We start from the raw sequence: 22,696 nt of genomic DNA, 5'->3' as shown, positions 1-22,696 counted from the left end.
ATTTGGGTTTCTAGTTGCCCTCATTCCTATAGCATGGGAGTGAATGAGCCTTAAATTGTCCAACAACTCAGTGGGACCCCAAGGCAAGCTGTCTAAACTATTGGATTTGTTCTTGAGGGTCCTGTAGCTGATGATTGATGTCTGTATGGTGTGTTTTTGTTGGTTCCACTTCCTTAACATGACTTAGGATGTCGAATCATATCATAGTGGCCTCTCGTCGCATGTTTACCCCGGATGGTCAGTTGCTTGGTTATATATGGGAGGATGGCATTACACTCTTCTTTTCGAGTTTAAGGAAGATAAGGATGTAGTTTTCTATAATGGTCTGTATTTCTTTGGCTTCAGAGGTATGTACTTAAAATCATGGTCTCTTGGTTTTAATCTGAGTGAGGACGTAGCAAAGGTCATCCCTGTGTGGGTTAAACTCCCATTATTTCCCCTCTCGTGTTGGAGCAACGAATGTCTAAAAGCGATTGGAAAGGGCATCGAGCATTACTTGGACAGAGCAGAGCCGAAGGGATAACAATTCTAATACGCAAATATCTGCGTTGAGGTTGAATTAGAGTAAGGGTTGCCCTTAGATATCATTCTCTCACAAAGGAAATGGAGCTTAGTCCGGGCATTAGACTATGAGAAAATCCCATTTAAATGCAAAAGTTTCCATGACCTCGACCACTTTGCTCGGGACTACAAGAAAAACAAGGCTTAACCTGGTGAAGGCCTTGCTTCCTCCCATGAGAAGCAATGATGTACTCAAATTAGGGGTGGAAATAAAGGAAAAATTAGCTCCAAAAATGTCAATGCAGCAAAGTAAAACATCGCTTCATCTTCATCTTTCGACATTCTATCCCAAGGTGAGCTTGAAGCTATTGTGTCAACAACAAAAAATGAAGAAAATATTATGGAGAAGGAACTTGTGGAAGACCCTAGCATAGATAATCAAGTCAATGATTCTACCCTAGTTAGCCCCTCCCAAGGTCCTCTGCATCACGTGAAATCTTCTCCCTCTAATGGAAAAGGGAAAACTCCTAAGAAATAGAATACTGAGCCTTAAGTAAATGAAGATGAAATCAATAAGGTCATTACTAGAAGTGCCAATTTTTTTTTCCAAATGGAACAACGATTAATCTAGTCTAAAGATGGAAAACCTAAAAGTGAAAGGAAGGCCCACAAATAAGGAAGAAATGAAGGTCAAATAAAATCAAAACATCAAGATGGGAAATCAATCACAAATCACTGAGATATTAAAAATGTAAACAACAGAGAACAAGGCAACACCAAATCTGGAGGAGGTAAGTCATCTGCCTCAAAAACCAAATGAAAGAAATTTCCTGGAATATAAGGGATCTGGGAAACCCCTCTAATTCCTAGGAAATAAAGGATTTAATAAAAATGGAAAATCCTCTTGTCTTATTCCTTCAAGAGACCAAGCTAACAAAAGAAGAGATATTAGTTTAGTCAAGAAAATTTTGGAATAAAAGAATCAGGATTTCTCAAAGCTCCAGTGGAAACTCTAATGGTTGATGTATCCTTTGGTTAGCCTCTAGTCTTAGGCTAATACACAACATCAAGTCAAATTTATGGACCACATCTAGAATTGAGGAAATATCCTCCAAATAAGTCTATTCCTTCATCAATATCCATGCTCCCACCTCTTATAATGAAAAGGGAGAATTTTAGGAATCCTTATCAAGATTGAAGGAAGAGAAATGGCACAAAGAGTGCATTGCCAGTGGGGAATTTAACACTATTCTTGTCTCTTCAGATAAGCGGGGAGGATTTTTCATTTGGGATCCATTCTGTGAAAAAATGGAAGATTTTATTAGTGATTGGGATTTATTGGACATTGTCCCAAAAAAAGGTGAATTCAGGTTGTCAAATAGAAGAAGTGGGACATGGCACATTGCGACAAGGCTTGACTGATTTCTTTTACATATCAACTGGATTGTCAAGGGTATTGAATTATCTTATTCCATTTTGGTAAGAGGTGAATCAGATCATCGCCTAATAAAGCTAATTTTGGACCCCGTGGAGGACTTGGGAACCATTCCCTTTCATTACAATCCAACATGGCTACTAAAAGAGGGGGTATCAGATATAATCAAGCAAGCATGGGATATTCCTATAAAGGGATCTCCAACCTTAATTTGGGAAAAGAAGCTAAAATTAGTTAAAAAATCTCTTTGCACATGGACCAAGAGAAATTTCAAACCCCCACGTTATGAAAAATATGAGCTAATGAAGCAGTTAGAGATACATCAAGCCAAGATGGAAACATGTACGGTAAATGAAGAGGAATTTACAAAGGAGAGGCAAATTAGCTACCAAATATTTACTCTAAGTAGGCAAGAGGAAGAGTTATGGAATTTGAAATCTCGAAGCCTTTAGCTGAAAGTAGAAGACTGAAACGCCTCCTTTCACAAATAGGAAATGCCTAGAGAAAGCATAAATCAGGTCAAAAAAATTATCTCAAAAGTTAAGTAAAAAATATCGACCTTCCCATGAAATAAAACAAGAAGCTTATTCTTTTTTCAAAAATTTATACTTGGAACATCAAGAGAATGATCCCATTGAGGTTGCTTCTTTTATTTCTGGTTTTTCCTCTTCTATTTCTAAATAGAAAACTCCTAGCCCATGAAGATGATTAAAGAGGAAGAACTCATTGACGCTATATGGTCCCTAGATACTAACAAAGCACCTGGTCTAGACAATTTTTCTATTTCCTTCTGCCGATCCTTTTGGATTCTCATCAAAAAATGTCTCATGAGAATGTTGAACTCAACAATAAGTAAAGGAAAGTTGGGAGGAAGAACAAACTCATCCTTCCTTAGTCTCATTCCCAAGGAAACCAAACCCTCATCCTTTTCTAGATTTAGAACCATTTCTCTATATAAGTCCTCTTATAATATATTGACCAAAACCATTGCCAACAGACTCAAAGCCCTCTTTCCTAAAATTATCTCTGAATATCAAGGGGGTTTTCTCAAGCATATACAAATTTTAGACGATGTATCCCTTGTCCAAGAAGTTATTCAATCTAGCCGAAAAAGTAGAGAATGTAGTTCCCACTGTGGTTGATTGACCTTGATATGAAATTAGCCTTCATACATTATTTTATAAGTACCTTACGTTGAAGATGTGGATATTTGACTTTTACAATGAATGGATGTGATAATAATTATTTCTACAGTTTGATTTTACGATGAAAATAATTTTTATGGCCATGTTTTATGATTATATCTAATTGTATGATGGATTCATTATGCGTATGTTTACATTAGTTCTCGCTCACAGTTACAAAGATGTTGATGGTTATTTCATGATGATGATTTAACATACAAAATTATATTGGTGACTAATATTATAAATCAAATATTACTGATTATCATTGAGTGTGGTAGGAGACCGCCTAGATGCACTCACCTATGATGAGTTGACAACCTCTGGTATGGTTTGAATTACATACTATGGCGTCAATAAATTTTTAAAGTTAAATTTTAAATTATGCTATGAATTCTAATGACATGATGGTGGTTGCAGGAACGAGACTGTTAGTTTCTTAGTCGAATGATTCACACATGGGTAATGGGGTTGTACATATAGATGGAAATTCATGGGAGGGGTGGGGCAGCATCCCTGATTTCACCTGCTATCACTTCCACCATGGCTTGGGCTAGAAGGTGTTGGTATACCTTCACTTTGAAGATCACAATGTTGTTGGAGAAGACCCCAAATTGAGCCACTCATGATGATTTTACTGGGGGGCATGTATCAAGGCATATTCCCTTATCCCCAACACCATTAGTCTCACTATAGCGAGTGACATAGAAGAGGATAGTGGTCTCCATCATTGCACCTAGGTTTTCCCCTCGTAGTCACTAGATACTTGAAGGGAAAGTAACGTGGCATCCTTGGAACTTCAAGGGAATTTCTTGAAGGGCATGATCGACTAGGCACCCTTGGCATCAAGATAAAACTATTTGTCATGACACCCTTGGAACTTCGAAGGGAATTTCTTGAAGTGCACGACTGAATTGGCACCATTGACATCGAGAAGAAACTACTAAAATATAATTATGATATTATAATCATACTAATCCACATAATGTGGTAAATGAGGTTTTAGAACCATGCTATCTAAATCAAGAATAAACATAAGGTAAAGGGAGACTAGGAAGAAATAAAAATATTGACCCTCTTGAGAACTCTACCCTTCCAATGTTTGGAAAATCTTAGGTAGATAATTTTCGTAAGTGTTTTAATAAGAAAAGGGGGGAAATGGGCATAGAGTTAATTAGAGAGATTAATCCTAAAATAGTTGAATATCATTAATAAAAGAGGGTGGTGAATGAAAATAAGGAATAATAAATTAAATTAAAGAAATATAATTTCATGAGAGAACCTCCATGTGGCAAGATCCAACAAAAGGATCTCCATCTAAGAGTCAAATTGAGTTAAACTGGGGTGTATTTGGGGGGCCAAATTTGAGACCTACCAGTTGACTTCAATGCTGAACATAAATTAAGGAGCATAAAGGGGGAATCAAAAGACAACTAAGAGAAGAAATAGGGATCCATGTTGGGGTGTGGGAAAACATTATTTTTGAATTAGTATTTAAGTAAATAATTTTTGAGAGCCTTGGTGAGAGGGTGAAACATGGGTGGGTGATTAATCAAACATTTGGATAAATAAAAATAATTATTTATGCATGAAGTGCCTAGTGTCACTTATGAATCCTCCTATAAAAGAAGGGGCAAGCTATGGGAGAGGGACCATTTTTCCCTATTGTTATATGGATGAGATAATGCTACGATTGTGAGTGACTACGGACTATAGTGAGTTTGGTGAGGTGGAGGTGTTTAGAGAGGTGACTCTTGAGCCAAAAGTTCTCACCTCCACGAGCTGACATTCTTCCTCTATTTTACAACCCCATTTCAGCTTAGGGGCATGCAGGGAAGAAGAGTACCCAAGGAGAATGTTGGGAGGTAAATTGGTGAGTTAGACTTGTTGCTTGCGCTCCCTTATTGTCATCCGCATCCACATTTGATTGTTGATGCATCCTGAACGAATGTTAGTGACTCACCAATTGAACTCCCAACCTTATCCTTGGTTACTCTTCTTCCCAACGGACCCCCGAGCTGCAATGGGGTTGTACAATAAAGGGAAAATTTTAGTGGGATGGGGTGAGAACTCTTGGCTCAAGAGTCCCCTCTCTAAATACCTCCACCTCACCAAACTCGCTATAGTCCATAGTGTGCTGAAGTAAAATTATAAGTGCGGACACAAACAAATTCCTCTAGCTCGATGATGGGTCTAGCCACAACAGATACATTCTATGCAAGATTTACTTAGGTTAGAACCACTTAAGAGGGCCTACCTCTTAGTACGTTTATCCCGTTTGATGATGTCCTTTCTTGCACACTCCAACTATCTCTTGCTTCCTTCTTCAAGCACCTGAAACAAGTAAACAACATCAAACAACAACCATGATAATAGACAAATAGTAATTCAACCTACTTAACAAGTCAAGAAACATTAAGCCATGAATATGTAAGATGGAAAATCATGTAGGAAATCAATTGATAGTTGCATATATAGTGAATCAAAGAGAGATTACAACCATTGTCTTGATGTTACTGTTCTCCTTTGACAAGACTAGGTTCCCACACACTTCTTCTAGCATTCCATTATGGCCTCAATCAACAATAGTTTTAAGGCTATTCCCTTTAGTCTTAACTCCAAACCAAATCACACTTCTCCCTCACACAACTAGATAGCTACAAATATGAATAACTTGTTTTCTTACTCCAAACCAAAACAACACTAGCACACCAACTTTAACACTAGCACACCAACATTAACACTAGCTTGTGCTTGGGATGAAGGGAGGTTTATATAGGATGAATGGATGGGAGATGGATCCTCTTCTCATGGGATAAGGTATTATCCCTTGAGGTAGTTCCATCATTATAGGGGAAAGGAGCCCAAACTAACATCCTCGACCCCATCTGACCAAACCATTTACCAGAATTCTATTACGAAGCTTCTAGAGTTGGAAGCTTTGGCTCATAATTTAAAAAATATTCCAAAACAGGACCGACGCGACTGGAACACAGCTCAGTTGCTCTGGTCGGCACTAGGGATAGTGCTAATCTCTGCACATCAATGTGAGGAAGACAAGGGCCATAGCACCGGTCTTGTCAACTGGGAAAAACAGAAGTTTAAGGGGAAATGGTGTAAAAGGGAATTGATTTGCTCATGAAGAGGGACACAATGGGGGTTTCTTCATGAAGGGAAAGCATGTAGGGTTCACTGTATAGGTCCTCCAAGATCAAGGAATGGGGAGTACAGGGAAAGTGACAAAATGATGTGTAACAGATGCCACCTAAAGCGTGAAGGCCGAACTAGATTGAGGGATGAAACTCTCTATGAATCAGTGCGGGGAACCGGTCTGTCATCAGAAAACCTGAAAGCAAGTACAAATACATATACATAACTGAGAACTTTTTCAAATGATATATGAATCATGGCATGGACGCGTACATCCAGAGAATGATCATGTAACTGGATCTAGGTATGGGCGCAGCCATCCGTCAAAGAGGATCATAATGAAACCAAGGTATGGTTGTAGCCATCCAATAATGAGAAGGATCACATATGATAACTCATGGTCTGGTCGCAACCATCCATCTGAAAGAGACATGCATATCAACATAACCATGTCACATCACTTCATAACTTAGACTTTTGTGATCTGAGTCCAGGGTCTTGCGCTCCAACATGACTCGATCAAAGTACAAATTCTAACATGTGAATAGATGTGTTGACGTCGAACATGCTAGAAAGTCGCTTGATTACCATTCAATGATGTAAATTGTTAACAAGCATGAGAGAAACCACCAATAATGACAATGGTCTTCAAGGTATTATCAGCACAATCCACAGAATGTGAATAGAGGAACTGAAGTCGAACACCCATGAAATCACTCGATTGAAAACCAATGATGTGAACTTATCGTCGAGTGCGAAGAACTTGCCATTAGGGCATGCAAGCTCTAAGGTACTGGAAGGGGGTCTCTCGGTCAACTTCCCAGATAATGAGTTGAAGTCGACGGAAAGTGACCGTGTCGAAGGAGGGCCATAATGTTTCCCACATCATCGAAACGAGATGAAAGGATGCAAAATGATTTTGGATGATATAGAGAATCAGAGGTAAGTGTAACTGCAGAAAGGAAAATCTTGAACATATCCGAGACACGACTGGAAGTTTGGTAGCTTTTGGATCCATAGGATCGGTGGTCATGATGCTGTGGTCGAGATCAAATGGAAGGAAAAAATGAACGACCCAACCCAGGAAGGTCAATGATACAAAGGAGGATATCCCAACCTGACACGAAGCAGAAAGTGTCATGTTCAAGAGTGAGTTGCCGACACAACTGATATATTTCCAAATTTTCCCCCACCATTTATGGTAGGTACCCCAATTATTTTTTAATCGCAAGCTTGAAGGGGATAACATATGCTTGCACTGTAAGTTCATCCTTCAGACGAATCCGACCTACTAAGTTTAACGAGCCCTAGGAAGGAGAAGCTCATGTTCGTCATGGTGACGAATCTGATGTCGTTTAATAGTTTAACGAGTCCGACAAAGGTGTAACTCGGTATCTTTTTCATGTTTAGAGAGTTTGAAAAAGATACGTAAAAGAAAACTCCACATGGTCCCTTTTCGTATGTTTGTGTCTCTCGAGCCCGAAAAGGTAGAAAACGATACTTGAGAGAACTGCTGGACCATTTCAGTCAAGGAGTACCTTTTTTGTAAATAATGCCTCCTAGCCTAAAAAAGGGGTAAACTTATACTAGGCGCATGATGTTTCGCATCTGTTAACAAGTTCAAAATGACAAGGGCTCGACCATATTTTCGCTTTTAAAGGGTTGGAAAAGAGCTTGAAAGCGGACCCCCCATTTTATTCTCTTTTACGAGTCAAAAGGGAAAAATACTTGGAAATCTTTTCATATGAGCTTAACGAGTCGAGAAAAGAGATGAAACGTGACTCATCATCATCGTCAAACATCCATCACCTGTAGCTGCGCAAAAAGTTAAAGTGTATTATCTAGTTCTTGAGGCAAAATAGGTTAAAATATTTACAAAAACCTGATATTTTCGTGAAAAAATGAATAAAAAGGAGAAAAGTAAATATATTTTTACCATTTACCATTTTACCTTGCTGTAAAAACTTTTTACTCACTTTTGCCCTAATTGTTCTGGAGAAGATTGCGGGAGATCCGGAAGGTCATTCGTCGAGTCGTCAATTACAGGTAAGAGCCAAGTCCTTGAGCTCCATTTTCATGTCCTTTTTTCCTATTTTTAACCATCTTTTTGGTTTTTTGAGGGGGTTTTGAAAAAAAAAAATCGCCCTTGTTTGGCGCAACTTTCGGGCACGAAATCACGCTAGTCGAGAATGATTAACAAAGCCAGTCTCGCCTTCGACACAAATGTTTTTAAAATAGGTGTGTCAGCACCGTGAATGGGGAAAAACCCTATTTCTCCAAAAAATCACCGTTTAAACTCAAAATTTATGGGCCAGGCATGATTGTTGACTCAAATTAATGGCTTTTGCAAGAAAGAATCGCAGAAAATGGTGGAATGGAAAGAACAGGAACATGAGGATGTTGACACCTAGGTAATGAATGATCCAAACTGCCTGGAAGCTTTGAGGGCTTGTGGGCTCCTCAAATTCTTTCTCACTCCAGGGATGCAGACCTAACCCGAGTTGCTTCAGTACCTGATTAGTCTTTGGGATATTAATTGGGAAATATTTTTCATTGGTGACCAATAGCTGGAGTTGGAAACTTCAGATATATACTTCATCATTGGATTGTCCCAAAGAGGGGAACTAGTGAACTTGTATGGGATTGTTTGTCGAACACTGCCCTGAGGCCCTAAAATCCAAAAGTGGGAAGATAGAGATTTCCAGTGTTCGAGATTTGACAATGAGAGTGCTTCTGTTGACCATCAATAGAGTGGAGGGGTCCCAGGCAGAACATGAGACTAACAAGTCAAAGTTCCTTTATGCTATTGACTGTACATCTCCTACGATCTTCAACTGGGCAGAGGCCATGAAGACCAACATAAAGAGCCAGCTGTCCAAAGCTAAGGCGGCGAATCTGAAGTAATTTTGCCTCAGATCTGTGCTCGTGACCTTATTCTTGGAACAAGTGCCTGTTACACTAAAAAATGTCACCATGACCGCTTACAGTTAGTATGGCTCAAATCAACAGTCATGCTACCCTCTTAGGCAAGTCTTATGCCTCTGCTATCCATCTCAAACTCAAAGATGAGAGAAAGTCTTGTAAAAATGTGTTTATCTCTGGGGTCGCAGGTTCTCTCAAGCCTTACCTGCGGGGACGCACACAATGTTCACAAAAACTGCGTCTTTGGACGCTCTGTATGTTAAGGGACAGGTGCGTCCTTCTGTAAAAGGCAAAATGCGCAAGTTTCATCTTAAAAAAGTTACTTGTGGTTACTTCTAGAACTTTCTAGAGGTCGGTTTGATGAAATGGATGCGCCTCCAGCTGGTTCATGTATCCCTATTAAGGAGGAACTTATCCCATCAATAAGGGAGCTATCCCACCCAAAGAGGAGGATTATCCCATTGATGGTGGACCTGAATAACCTCTTTACAGCACTATAAATAAAGACCTTGGGCCAGAAGGAGGAGAGGTTGGAGCTATACATTTTCTTTGGGTAAATGCTGCAGGAATTAGGACTCCCATTTAGAACCTTGTGAGGAGAGATTGTCTTTGCTTGATTCTACTTGGAAGTGGGTGAGCTTTGTCAAAGTAGAGGAAAACCCTTGATGGACCCTGGGAGGAACTTGCACAACACCAAGGCCAGGTTGTAAGAGTTTCCTTTGTTTCGTTATTAATACAAACTGGTTTATTTTTCTCAATAGCTTGTGTTAATGAGTTATTTCATGTGTTCCTTGGTCTGCATGTTGGATATATGTTTTATTATATGAGATGCAAGTGCTTGGTAATTGTTTGATTGTTTGTGGTTGCAGGAATTGATGTGAAGGAGGAGCTCATCCGGATCGGCAAGGACGGACTACAACAACAACGTTTTGGAATAAGGTAAGCCTAAACACTTGTAGTTTTCATGTTTTAAAAGGTGTATTTAGAGAAAGATTATTCCATTTTGTCTTGTTTGTCGCTAGAGAGTTTAGACTCCTAGGGAGGTCAGTTGTGTCCGCACAAACGACTTTTTCCGCCACGACAAATTGGCGACTCAACTGGGGAATCCATTAATGAGAGAGTCTTTTCCTTTGTGTGAACTTTGCTCTGAGAAAATCATTTTTATTTTCTGGTTTTTGACTGTGAGAATTAGTATTTGGGTGGCTTAGCTTTAGATTTAGTTAGATTTGGTTTTTCTTAACTTTTCCCGAAGGACGCACCCTCTGAGTACTGCACAGTGCGTGTTTGGACGCGTTGTTGCCGTTTGCACAGAGCGGGCCCGCACCTGTGATAACGGGTTGCCTGCGTCTTCCTGTAAAATTTAGGAAAATTCCATTTTTTGCTTTAATTGCTTTTTGATTTTGATTTTTCTTAGTGTTTTCTGCCCAGATCCTTTAGTACCCTGTCAAAAATTTTCACCTGAACTTGTTTTGTGAGCTTTGAGTGTTTTAGTGGATTTCTACGAAGTTTAGGCCTAGGGTTTGATTTTTACATAGGTCCTGTAGTGACTTTGACGGTAGAAAGTTGTCCAGCCTTAGATCTCTCTGGTTTGTCAGCCTTCTTAGAAGTCGGGCCTGTCGTAAAGTCTCCTTGTGTGAGCAGCTTGCCATTTAAGTTGTTTTGGGTCAAATTTTGACTTACTTGTTTATAAAGTGTTGATTTCCATTTTACAAAAGAACAAAAAGATTAGAGTTTTGTTTTGACTAGTTTTTGGTTCTGCAATAAGCTGGTCCTTGATTTGATTGTGATCAAGTAAAACACCTTAGAATAATCATTGTTGGTTTTGGCCTCGTTAAGATTGCTTAGAGTAAATTTACCTTTTAGTTTGCTTGTGAGTGAATTTTCGTAGATTTTAATAGTTGTTAAGATTGATTTTTGTTACCTTAGATTTATTTGCTTTATTAAAAGAAAAATACAAAAACATCTTCTTTAAAAGGTCTTGTTTCAAGTAGCTTTTTGTTTTTGAAAGAGAAAAAGAGTTTTTTCGTGCATGTAAAGAGCGGTCATGTTTTTATGCTTGGAAAAGACAAACGAATTGTTTCTTTGATTGTCTTTAATTAAGAAGTTGCTTTTATAAAGATTGCATTCTCTCAACTTTTTAGTTAAGCAATTCATCGAAAAAGTAAATTAGTGGGTAAATCATTCTAGGTGCATTTTGTAGTGGTTTTGAGTCGAGTCAACACACCACTGGTTTCACTTCCATCACCTTTTGACTTAAAAAACAACCTTAAAAGTAACGCTTAAATTAAAATCAATCTAGTAATCTTTATTTTTCTAGGGCTCTGAAACACCAACATAGCTTAGGCTAGGGTCTTGGAGTAGGTGAGTACTTAACTCTCCAAGACTACAAAACCAAACAGATAGTTTATCTTGAGTAGAATAAATCCAATTGTTTCAGTTGCACTCTGGGAAAGCTCCTCTTAAAGGAGAAGCACGAGCTCGTGTCCGAACCAGTGAGGGGATCATTCCTCCCTCGTTGGGAACGACGCCAGACAGTACGTATTACAAACGGTAAACCTCGGATTAACCATTGTCGAGGAGCCAGGGGTCACTTATCGGTAAACCTTGGATTATTGTCAAGGAGCCGGTAAGGGGATTGAGCTTGTTACTCTGCCCTTGCGTGCTGTCGGAGTTTAGACTGTTCCCCCAGGTGTAATTGTTGTGATTGGTAACTTTAGTGACCATAATCTTTAGGGTTCTACCGAGGTGACGGTGGAGGGAAGGTCCCACTGTACCTGGAGCAGACGTCGGTTATACTCACTTGGATTTTCTGGGGGGTTCACTTCACTTCGAGACAGTTAAAGTGGAGGAACTTGTGCCGGTCTATTCATTAAGCAGGTTGCCGGGGTAACTGTTCCAACCGCCATTTCTGTACTGAATCCTGCGAGATTGGGCCTAATCACCAACTAGCGCTTTTGGTCCGGAAGACTACTGTTTGTGTTTAGTTTGATGCTCTAGATTATTTAGGCGTGTGCTTCAAATTTGTTTGCTTCTTAGAAGACTTTAGGTGGTTTGATTTGAAATTTTTACTTTGTTTTCGTGTGTTGTAGTTAAAAATCTTTAATTGTGGCGGAATTACCGAGACAGTCCCGTAGACTTCGGGGCCAGTCTCCTGAAGTTGTTTCTGTGGCCGAATTGTTGAGAAGATCCCGTAGACTTAGGGGATCACCTCCTCGAGACGACCCGGGTAATTTAGAAGGTTTAAAGGTCCTTGTAACTCCTCCTAGTGACAGTAGAGTAGGTTCGCCTGAAGAAGGAGAATCTTCCTTGGTAGTCCATCCAGATTACCAAAGTTTAGAAACAGGTTACAATCCCGAAATTGTTACAGTTTCTGAGCTTGCTGGTAGTTTTTCATCTGCCAGTGAAACAGGCGAAGAACCTGAAATTTCCGAACCTGTTACTCCAACTTCTAGTGTCCCTGATTCACCGAGAATAGAAAGAATTATCACCGAAAATCTTCCCTCTGGTTTGATTGCTATAGAAGAACTTGCTCCAGAAGAGGATATAGGTGTCTCTTACCTTGAAGGTCAACTTACTATTGATCTAAGGGAGCGTGAATCCATCTTTTACAGTCCTCCTAGAAGTACTCCTTGGTACCTTGCATTAACCAACTTTTTGGACAACTCAGTAGGTTTTTCTACACCTCGTACTCCTTTTCCACCTGGAGGTATATATACTCCTGTAAATATGTCTGGTCAGTCGTCCGTGTTTACTCAAAGTCCTGAATCTTTTTTACACGGCGGTCCTTCTGTTCCCACTGGGTATCAGTCACTTTCTGGTACTTTTGCGGGGGCATCTCCTCAACCCGTTGATCATGGGTTATTTGCTGGAAACAGTGGTAATGTACCATTGGGTGTAGGAGACATTTACATGATGTCGGGTTCAGTTCCCGTTTCCCAACCTCAAGGTGGCCAATTACCGCCTGGGGGGCAACCGCAGTTAACGCCTGGGGGGCAACCTCAAGGTACACAAATCGTGTCTGGGGGGCAACCTCAAAGTCAGTATGTACCTATGGTGCAATACGTGCCTCAAGGTCAACCTCAGCCTCAATATGTACCCCAAGGTCAACCTCAGTATCAATATCAACCTCAAGGATGGCAACCCCAAGGATGCCAACCTCAAGGGTATCAACCCCAAAGTTATCAACCTCAAGGGTACCAACCTCAAGGTCAAGGTCAACCCCAGTATCAGTATTTACCTCAAGGTTATCAACCTCAAGGTCAATACTCAGGTCAAGGTTATCAACCGCCTCAAGGTCAGTCATATGTTCCAAGTATGGGAACTGCACCTTACAATTATCAATCCTACCCTCAATCTAGTTATGGATCTCAGTATCCTCAACCTGTTACGGGTCAATACCCTGGAATGTTAGTGTGGGATCCATCACAGGGTCAACAGGTGTTGCAGCCAAGTGTACAGATGCTTCCTCAAGCTGGACAACCCGTAGTTTCTGGTCCAACCCAGCAACCGCAACCTGTCCAGCCCAATGTTCAAACTTTTGTAACTTCGGTAGTTACTCAGCCGTCAATTGCACCTAGTACTCCATCTCAAACGGCTGCTGCAACCACCGCTACATCTACCACACTTACTTCTGGAGTATCGACGGCTCCAGTTTCTACTGTCCCTGTTACCACACCTCAGACATCTTTACCGTTGTCTGGATCTACGATTCAAACCACGGTCCAGATGCCTGTAGGTCAGCCTGGTATAAGTACGGTTGTCACTACTCAACCTCAATTTGTTCAACCTCCGTACCAGGGACAGTACCAACATGGGCAAGCTGTCCAACAACTGGTTTACCAGTATCAACCGTATCCTGGGTACACTTATCAACAACCTCAACAACCCCAGTACGGTCCGGTTAATCCTGGTTTTCCAGGAGGATATAATATCCCAAATGTGACTCATGTTCCTAGTTATCCTGGATATCCTCCTCCTGGGGCTGGTATTGTGACCCAGAGTTTTAGAGATCCTAACCGGTAGTTACCGTTTATCGCAACTTTGGATTTACCCGACTTGACGCGCCTAACTAATGATCCAATTCAATATCTTCAGTTCTGGACGCCAATGCCAAATAAGTTGCCCAACGATATATACAAGTTCGAAGGTAAGTCTGGAGAGGATCCGTCCAATCATGTGATGACTTACCACCTCTGGTGTGCTTCGAATTCTATCTCTGATGATTCCATCCGCTTACGTCTTTTTCAGCGTACACTCATTGGTCTCGCGGCCAAGTGGTACATTGAGTTGCCACGGGCCTCTTTTTACAACTTTAGCCAGTTAGCTACCTCGTTCTTAACTCACTTTCAGTTGCCGGTCAGATACGATAACGGCACGGAGTTATTAACTTCGCTAAAAAAATCGACGTCCACATACATTTCTGATCACATCCATGAGTGGAGACGTCGTAGGAGGTTAGTGAAAGTTTTTATTCCGGACCAAATCTTAGCTGAATGGTTTGTCAAATCATTATTACCGAAGATTACTGAAGATGTAGCTAAGGCCGGAGTAGTCACTGAGGAGCAAGTCATTGCTCAAGCGCAATACCTTGACTTAGTTTACACTCAGTCGGGTACGTTACACGAGAAGATTCCGGATCTTCCAAAGTCGAATCAAATCACTGCTGCTCCTTCGGGATCTCATGCCGCTGATGGTATGATTGGTATAGTGACTACGAAAAGTAAGAAGAAGTCTTCCAAGACCTCCAATACTCCAATAATCACTTTGCCTGATTCTCCGACAGGAGAGTCTTCTCCTCCTGAACTTACCGCCGACATTCACGCTGTAGAGTCATCTACGGCCAAATCAAAAAACGGTGGAAAGAAGAAAGGAAAGAAGAAGGATAAAGCAGACAAGGCTCGAAAGGAGAAAACTGAAAAGTCGGAAACCAATGACGAAAAACGCAAACCTCGATATCCTTGTCTTATTTGTGAAGAGGATCATTTTACGAGAGATTTCCCTCATCGGGCCGAGGTTGTGAAAATAGTCAAAGGTTCTCCCACTCCTGTTGTGTTAAAGAATCCATTTCCGGAGCAGGAGAATAAGATGATAGGTTCTTCTTCGAATGCCAGTGAAGAACCCATTTTGATGATGTCTCATGTGAGGATTGCGACTCGATCGCAATATTATGGTAGTAAGGCTCCTGTTGATGGTAAAGAAGCAGAATCTTCTCACTCTAATCCATCAACTTCAACTCCTGGTTCCGATCCACTACAGATCAAAAAACCTAACCCAGACTTAGTGATTAAGCCGCCCGCCAAGGGTGTACTTCGAAGGTCTGCTTTCAATCCACATGCGAGAGCAGCCCAGAATTACAACATTGTTGAAGACTTAGCTGTTTCACCTTCAGCAATGTCGGCACTCGAAGTGCTGCAATCATGCCCAGCACAACGGAAATTGCTTTTGTCGGCTATCGGAGCTGTCGATGTTCAGGACCCGAGCCTAATGATCTTTGATCTAGAAAATAGTACACCGCGTCTCCCCCATCAAATGGCTTTCCAAATTCCAGTGATAGTCAAAAACAGGCCTATTCATCGGACTGTGATTGATGAGGGAGCCTCAACGTGTATTATGTCGATTCAATGTTGGAGATCCCTTGGTTCTCCTCCGCTGAACCAATCCCCCACCATCCTTAAGGCCTTTGATGGCCGTGGGTTCCATCCGTTTGGTATTTTACAAGAATTGCCTATAGGGGTAGAAGGTAAAACCGTTAGTCTAGATGTGGAAGTGGTTGATGCCCCTCTAGACTACAACCTTCTTTTGGGTCGAAGTTGGTCATATGCTATGACAGCGATCGTTTCATCGGTCTTCAGAATAATCAAGTTTCCATATAACGGTAAGATCGTGACTATTGATCAGCTGACATACTTTTCATCCGACCCAGCCTCTTCAGAGAGTATCCAGCATGTCGGTAAGACGACAATCCCTTATAGGGACGTCGGTGTAGGTTTAGTTAAGGATTCCGGTTTACTGGGAACTTTTCCTCTCCCTCCACTTAACGCAGACCCTTCATTCGCAACAATTCATATGATTACATCAGAAAACATTATTTACGACGATCCTTGGATTGTCCCATCTGACTCTGAGATAGACTCATTTGGTGATGTTATGCCTTTGAGTCTGTATGAAATTGCTTATGAAGCTGTCGTGTCTTTTGCCGACTCGCCTTCAACCGAAATCGACCAAATGAATGTGGTCAATGAAGAATCACTTTTCACCTCAACCTTGGAACGGATAGCGTTTCCCGAAGTCGTGTCATCTGACGAACAACTTCGCGAAATCCTAAGTGTAGATGATCTACCATGGGAGGATCTCCATCACAGATCTTCGTTTTTACCTAAGGATGATGCATTTGAAAATGATTTTTCATCTATCTTTACCGCTGAATATGTCAAAGACGCTCAGGATCCAACGAAACATTCTGATTCAGAGTTGAATTTAGGGAATATTTCTCGTACTATTCCCATTGATATTTCAGTGAAGCCCGGAATCGAGGAAAACATTCATATAGGTGCCGCTTGTACAGAAGATGAAATCTAAATTTACAAGGCTCTATTCCAAGAATTCTGCGACGTGTTTGCCTGGTCTTACGAGGAAATGCCGGGAATTGATCCTGCCATTGTTGTTCATGAAATAAAGACCTACCCGGATGCTAAACCCGTCCGGCAACGGTTGCATCAGATCCACCCTCGAAAAGCGGCTGCGATTAAAGCAGAAGTCGAAAAGTTGTTGAAAGCAGGTTTCATTTATCCGATCCCGTTAACGGATTGGGTATCGAATATTGTTCCCGTTAACAAGAAACAAGGAACGATAAGAATCTGTATCGACTATAGGGATTTAAATCGAGCTTGTCCAAAAGACAACTATCCTACGCCTTATATCGATCAAATTATGGATGATTGTGCCGGAAGTGAACTGTTTTCCTTTATGGATGGCTTTTCAGGCTATAATCAAATCAATATTCTACCTGTCGATCAACCAAAAACGGCATTCATTTGTCCATGGGGGACATTTGCTTATTGCAAGTTACCTTTTGGGCTTAAGAATGCCGGGGCCACTTTTCAAAGGGCGATGTCTTATGCATTTCATGACATCAAGCACATTGTGCAACCCTATCTCGACGATTTGCCTGCTCATTCTTTACATCGAGCTGATCACCTTGTCCACCTACGAGCAATCTTTATGAGGTGTAGGCATTATCGAATTCGGTTGAATCCCCACAAGTGTGTTTTCTGTATAGAAACAGGTCGATTGCTGGGATTTGTTGTTTCAAAAACCGGTATTCGCGTCGATCCCTCGAAGGTCGAAGCTATCATCAAATTGCCTCCTCCTTCGAGTTTGCGCCAACTCCAAAGTTTGCAAGGGAAAGCGAACTTTTTACGCCGATTCATCCCAAACTACGCCGAGGTCACTAAAGGTTTTACACGGTTGTTGAAACAGAACGCACAATTCTTTTGGGACGAGATTTCCCAACAATCTTTTGATGCACTTAAACACGCGTTAACCCATGCACCGTTGTTGCATCCTCCCAACTACAACCAGGACTACTTCTTATACCTCGCAGCTTCGCATTCCACCATCGGAATGGTGTTAGTTCAAGAAGATGAGTTCGGAGCGGAACATGTGATATATTATCTTAGTAGGACCTTAAATCCCACTGAGTTAAAATATTCGCATGTGGAGAAATTGGCCCTGGCAGCCGTTCAAGCTGTCCAGCGTTTCCGTCACTACATTCTTCTCCGCAAAACTACAGTTATTTCGGATTGCAACCCTATGATTTATATTTTGACAAAACAACTGCTAGGGGGAAGTACTCTAAATGGATTGTCATCCTGCAAGAGTTCGACTTGGAGTTCGAGAAGTCCAAGTCTAAGAAATCCTTAGTTTTTGCGGAATTGATGTGTGATTTCCCGAGTGCTGAAACAGAGACTGTGGCAGAGGAGTCCATTGCGGATGAATCTTTGTTTCTTATCAGTACGTTAGATCCGTGGTACGGGGATATAATCATCTATCTCCAAACCCAAACCTTTCGGCCTGAAGCTTCTAAGGAAGAACGTCGAAAAATTCGGTTTCAATCCCAGCAATTTAAAATTATTGGAGATACACTTTATCGCCGGGGGGCAGACTTAGTTTTTCGACGTTGTTTAACTCACGAAGAGGCTGAGAGAGTTTTGAATGATTGTCACTCTGGAGCATGTGGCGGTCATATGTCTGGGTATGCCACAGCTCAGAAGGTGTTGCGCGCTGGCTATTTCTGGCCGTCTATGTTTAAGGATTGTATCATTGCCGTCAGGAAATGCCACAACTGTCAAGTGTTTGATCGCAAGATGCGCGCTCCACCTGCTCCTCTCCACCCTATAATTGCCGCTGGTCCATTCGCCAAATGGGGTATTGACTTTATTACTTGTAACCCTCACTCGGCCGGGGGGCATGTGTATATCATCCTCGCGGTTGATTATTTTACTAAATGGGCCGAGGCGATGCCTACATTCGACGCAAGCGGCAAGACAGCTGCAGTTTTCGTATTCAACCATATCATAACTAGGTTTGGTGTCCCACAAGCAATCATTACTGACCATGGGAGCCATTTTCGAAACGTCATGATGACTGAGCTAACAAGCCAGCTTGGTTTGCGCCACGATAGCTCTACTCCTTATTATCCGCAAGCCAGCGGTTTGGTTGAGTCAATCAACAAAGTTCTAGTCATCATGATTCGACGGATCATTGGTATCCATCGAACGAATTGGCACAACATGTTATTTTCGGCGCTATGGGCATATCGAACTTCAGTGAAAAATTCAACAGGGTTCACTCCTTTCCAGCTAGTTTATGGCTTGGAAGCTGTGTTACCCATTGAATGCGAGATCTCATCACTTCAAATGGCTGTCGAATTACTTCGAGCTACTTTCGAAGAGGAGAAACGGTTATTATACTTGGCTAAATTAGATGAGACTCGACGAGACGCTACATTAGCTATCGAGACTCACGCGAAACGAATGAAAGCTCAGTATGATAAAAATGTAACCCCTCGAAGTTTTTCAGAAGGAGACCTAGTATTATTATATGATCAAGCTAACGATAAGCTAGGTGCCGGAAAATTCGTTCCCATGTGGCATGGGCCCTACATTGTAAAGCGAAAGCTAGCAAAAGGGGCTTATGAGCTAGTTGACTTTGATGGGGACTCTTTGGGTAAACCCAGAAATGGACTTTACCTAAAGAGGTATTATGCTTAAATGATGGGTATGGAGAAATTTTTAGATAGGTTAGATTTTCTTTCTAGCTAGCAAAGTGTGTTAGTTTAGTTAGTGTGCTTAGCTTAGAAAGTGTGGTTTTTCGTCGTTATTCTGGCTTATCTTGGTTTTACTCTTGATATTGCAGATGTCGACGCCTCTCCAAACATACATTGGATTTGCTGATGGTGCTTGTCGTAGTACACGGAATGTTTCTTCCGCAGCTTGGGTTATCTATTCACCCTCTGACGAGTTAGTTTCTATGCATGGGGTAAGCCTCGGTCAAACAACGACCAACATTGCAGAATACAGTGCAGTGATTGAATTATTATCCGAATCTATTTCATTTGGAATTCGACGTTTGATAGTGAGGTTAGATTCTGAACTTGTTGTATTACAGCTTAATAGAGTTTATGCCATTAGAAATCCTGTGTTATTAAGGTTGTTTTTGAGAGTGCGTCTCTTGGAACGTGAATTTGATTACATTGAATATCAACATATTCCAAGGTCTTTGAATACATTAGCAGATGCAATTGCTTCTCGAGTGTTAGACAGACATTTACAATAATCATGTAAGTAAATTTAAAAACATTTCATCACATATGTTAAACAGGATAAGCCGGTAATAGTGATATATATATATAGAAGTGTGTCAAAAAAGATATACATCGTCTTCGATCATAGGTTGAAAACACCTTATGATCGGCAAAATGATAGTACAAAAAGTCAAAATGTCACATGTGACTACAAAAGTGACTGGTCAATCACTGGTGGTGCTCTCTGTATGACACCACTGCGCGGGCTACCTTACGCAAAAAACTCCTAAGCGGTCCAGGGACCGCGACTACGAAGCGCTGAAGCCGAATAGGAATGTCGTCCATTGTAGTCTCAGGTATATCTGCCGTGAGACGCTCTAGATCATGCTCCAACTCAGCTAGTACTTCTGCAGCCGCGTCCTGTGGGACCGGTACCGGTGCAGCTGGATGTAGTCTATCAAAAGGCCGGAGGTTGGCTGGACGCTGTGGACCAACATCTGCATTTTGAAAATTTTACTGTTAGTTTTGAGACGATATATATGAAAAATAAAAAAATACATAATTTGAAAACTTGTGGAAAATAAAGTACCTCTGTCATCCCATTGTTCTCCCTGTGGAAGAATCATGTCCGGATCATGTCGAAAGTCTACTCCGGCATACGGAAAGTCCTGTATCGCAAAAACCTGGTCTTCTAACCAGTGAAAGTAACTATCTGAGAATCGAACCACTGTCGCGCCCTCGTCAGGATGCCGGGCCATCACCGCAACCCATCGTATCAGCTTTGGCTCCCGAGGACCCAACGTATCAACAGTGAGTTGCTGAGGGATCAGCATTGGAACTCTCTCCAAGGCAAAGCTCACGACTAGAGGCCCATATCCAAAAGTCTTTAGTCGTCCGTTCTTCGCCTTGGTCAGTTGGCTCTTCATATGAGCCGACACAGCTTCACACCAGTTGAAAATGGTGCCTTGGTAACAGTCAATTGCCATCCGCATTTGGGATCCGGAAGCAATGTGTAGAGCGGCCGCGCCGCAAATTCTGGTAACCGTGAACGCTATGACTTTGAGTTCACGCAGAGTGATGTGTTTTATCTCTATGCCTTTCGCATGGTGAGCCCCAGGTGTGCACCACTCGTCGCGGAGACTATCAAGGGATTGGCCACCCGGCCTAGTCCCCGCAAGACTGAGTTGCTCGCCTCTGTTTGGCAAGCCAGTAAGAAAGTATACATCCGAGGGCTCTATCTCGAGCTGGTGCCCTCCTATGTAAAAGCATTGTTCTTGAACGTTCCATCGCTCAACCAGCCATTCCAAGAATCTTACCTGGCCCCTCATGCCCGGTATGGTCCAATATTTGTATAATCCGCATGCTCTTAGGGCATCCAGGGAAGGTTGATGATTTATTGCAGCTTCATCATCGTCTACATGCTCTCTTTCTCTCCAATCTAACATGGTTAATGCCCTGCACATCAAAAACAGTAATTAGAAATTGATTTGGGAATTTTTTATGGTTTTTTGAGGGGGTTGGGGTTTTGAAATGCGCGTTTCACGGAAGACGCACCCCGACTTTGCAGCACAGGGCGTCCGGACGCGGCTGCTCCGAAGACGGGCTGCGTCTTCCGACCGTTTTCCTGTGTAGGAAAAAGTCGGGGGACGCGGGTCACCCGAAGGGCACCCGCGTCCGCCGAGAGGCGCATTCCAAAACCAAAACCCCCCCAAAAAATGAAACTAAGACCTAAAAATTAATTCTAAATGGATAGAAATGCAGAGTAGGATGTGTAAAATACCTGGATAAGACGGTGTTCAGTTCCGACGGTCAGATTTTCCGCAGCAGCCACGGGAAGTTTCTTGTCAAAAGCTCCTTTTTCAACCTCAACAGTGAAACGGTAAAAATGACATGGTAAAAAGTCTTTTTATAGGTTTTTTGGATGAATTAGTTCATTTTTTACCATGAAAAGATGTTTTTCGATGTATTTTTGCCTATTTTAAACAGGTATGAGTAATGTGTTGCTTTTGTGCAGGACAAAGGGATTTCAAGGGAAATTGTCATTCTTCACAAACAAAAATACCAGAGTCATCTTTTAAGCCCTTTTCTGACTCCTAAAACATGAAAAGATTGCCGAGCGTTTCTTTTACACTCGTTAAAACGAAATTAAAAGACGGTCCCCTTTTAGCTCTTTTCTGACCGTAAAATCAGGAAAAGATTGCCGGGTTTTTGTCGTTTCAAACTCGATAAGGAAATAAAACGACGTGTCCTTGATCGCTTTTTACTTTTCAGGTCAACGACACTATTATGAAAGTACTCCTTGGTCGCAAGATCAAGCGGTTCCCCCATGTATTATTTTATACTTTTTCGGGCTTGAGGGACACAAATGTACGAAAAAGTTCAACGTGGAGTCTCCTTTAGTTTTTTCAGACTCTCTAAAATTGAAAAACGCCGAGTTTCTCCTATACTGGGCTCGTTAAACTTTTACAGTAGAGGACCTGTTCAATTACAAACAGGAACGAACCACTCCTTCCTAGGGTTCGAATTTAAACTAGGTTGGACTCGTCCGAAGGATGAGCTTACAATCAAGCATATGTTATCCTCCTCAAGCTTGTTAAAAATAAAGAGGTACTTGCCAGAAATGGTGGGGGAAAAGAGAGAAAAATGAACCTATTTGTCACCTTTTGTCTCAAAAGAAACTTTATTACCACTCTTGAACAC

The 22,696-nt window shown here is 41.5% G+C and overlaps 1 pseudogene; it reads left to right on the top strand.

The window, feature by feature from the left end:
- Positions 1 to 256: 256 nt before the first annotated feature.
- Positions 257 to 22,696, top strand: part of LOC149201014 (ubinuclein-1-like) — a 90,751-nt pseudogene continuing 68,311 nt past the window's right edge.

This window comes from Pinus tabuliformis, chromosome 2_1 (genome assembly GCF_031772625.1).
Source record: "Pinus tabuliformis cultivar Carrire ecotype Pingquan chromosome 2_1, CPIR1, whole genome shotgun sequence".
NCBI classification, from domain to species: Eukaryota; Viridiplantae; Streptophyta; class Pinopsida; order Pinales; family Pinaceae; genus Pinus; species Pinus tabuliformis.
The sequence above is the reverse complement of the archived record's forward strand: the minus strand, read 5'-3'. Positions and strand labels throughout refer to the sequence as shown.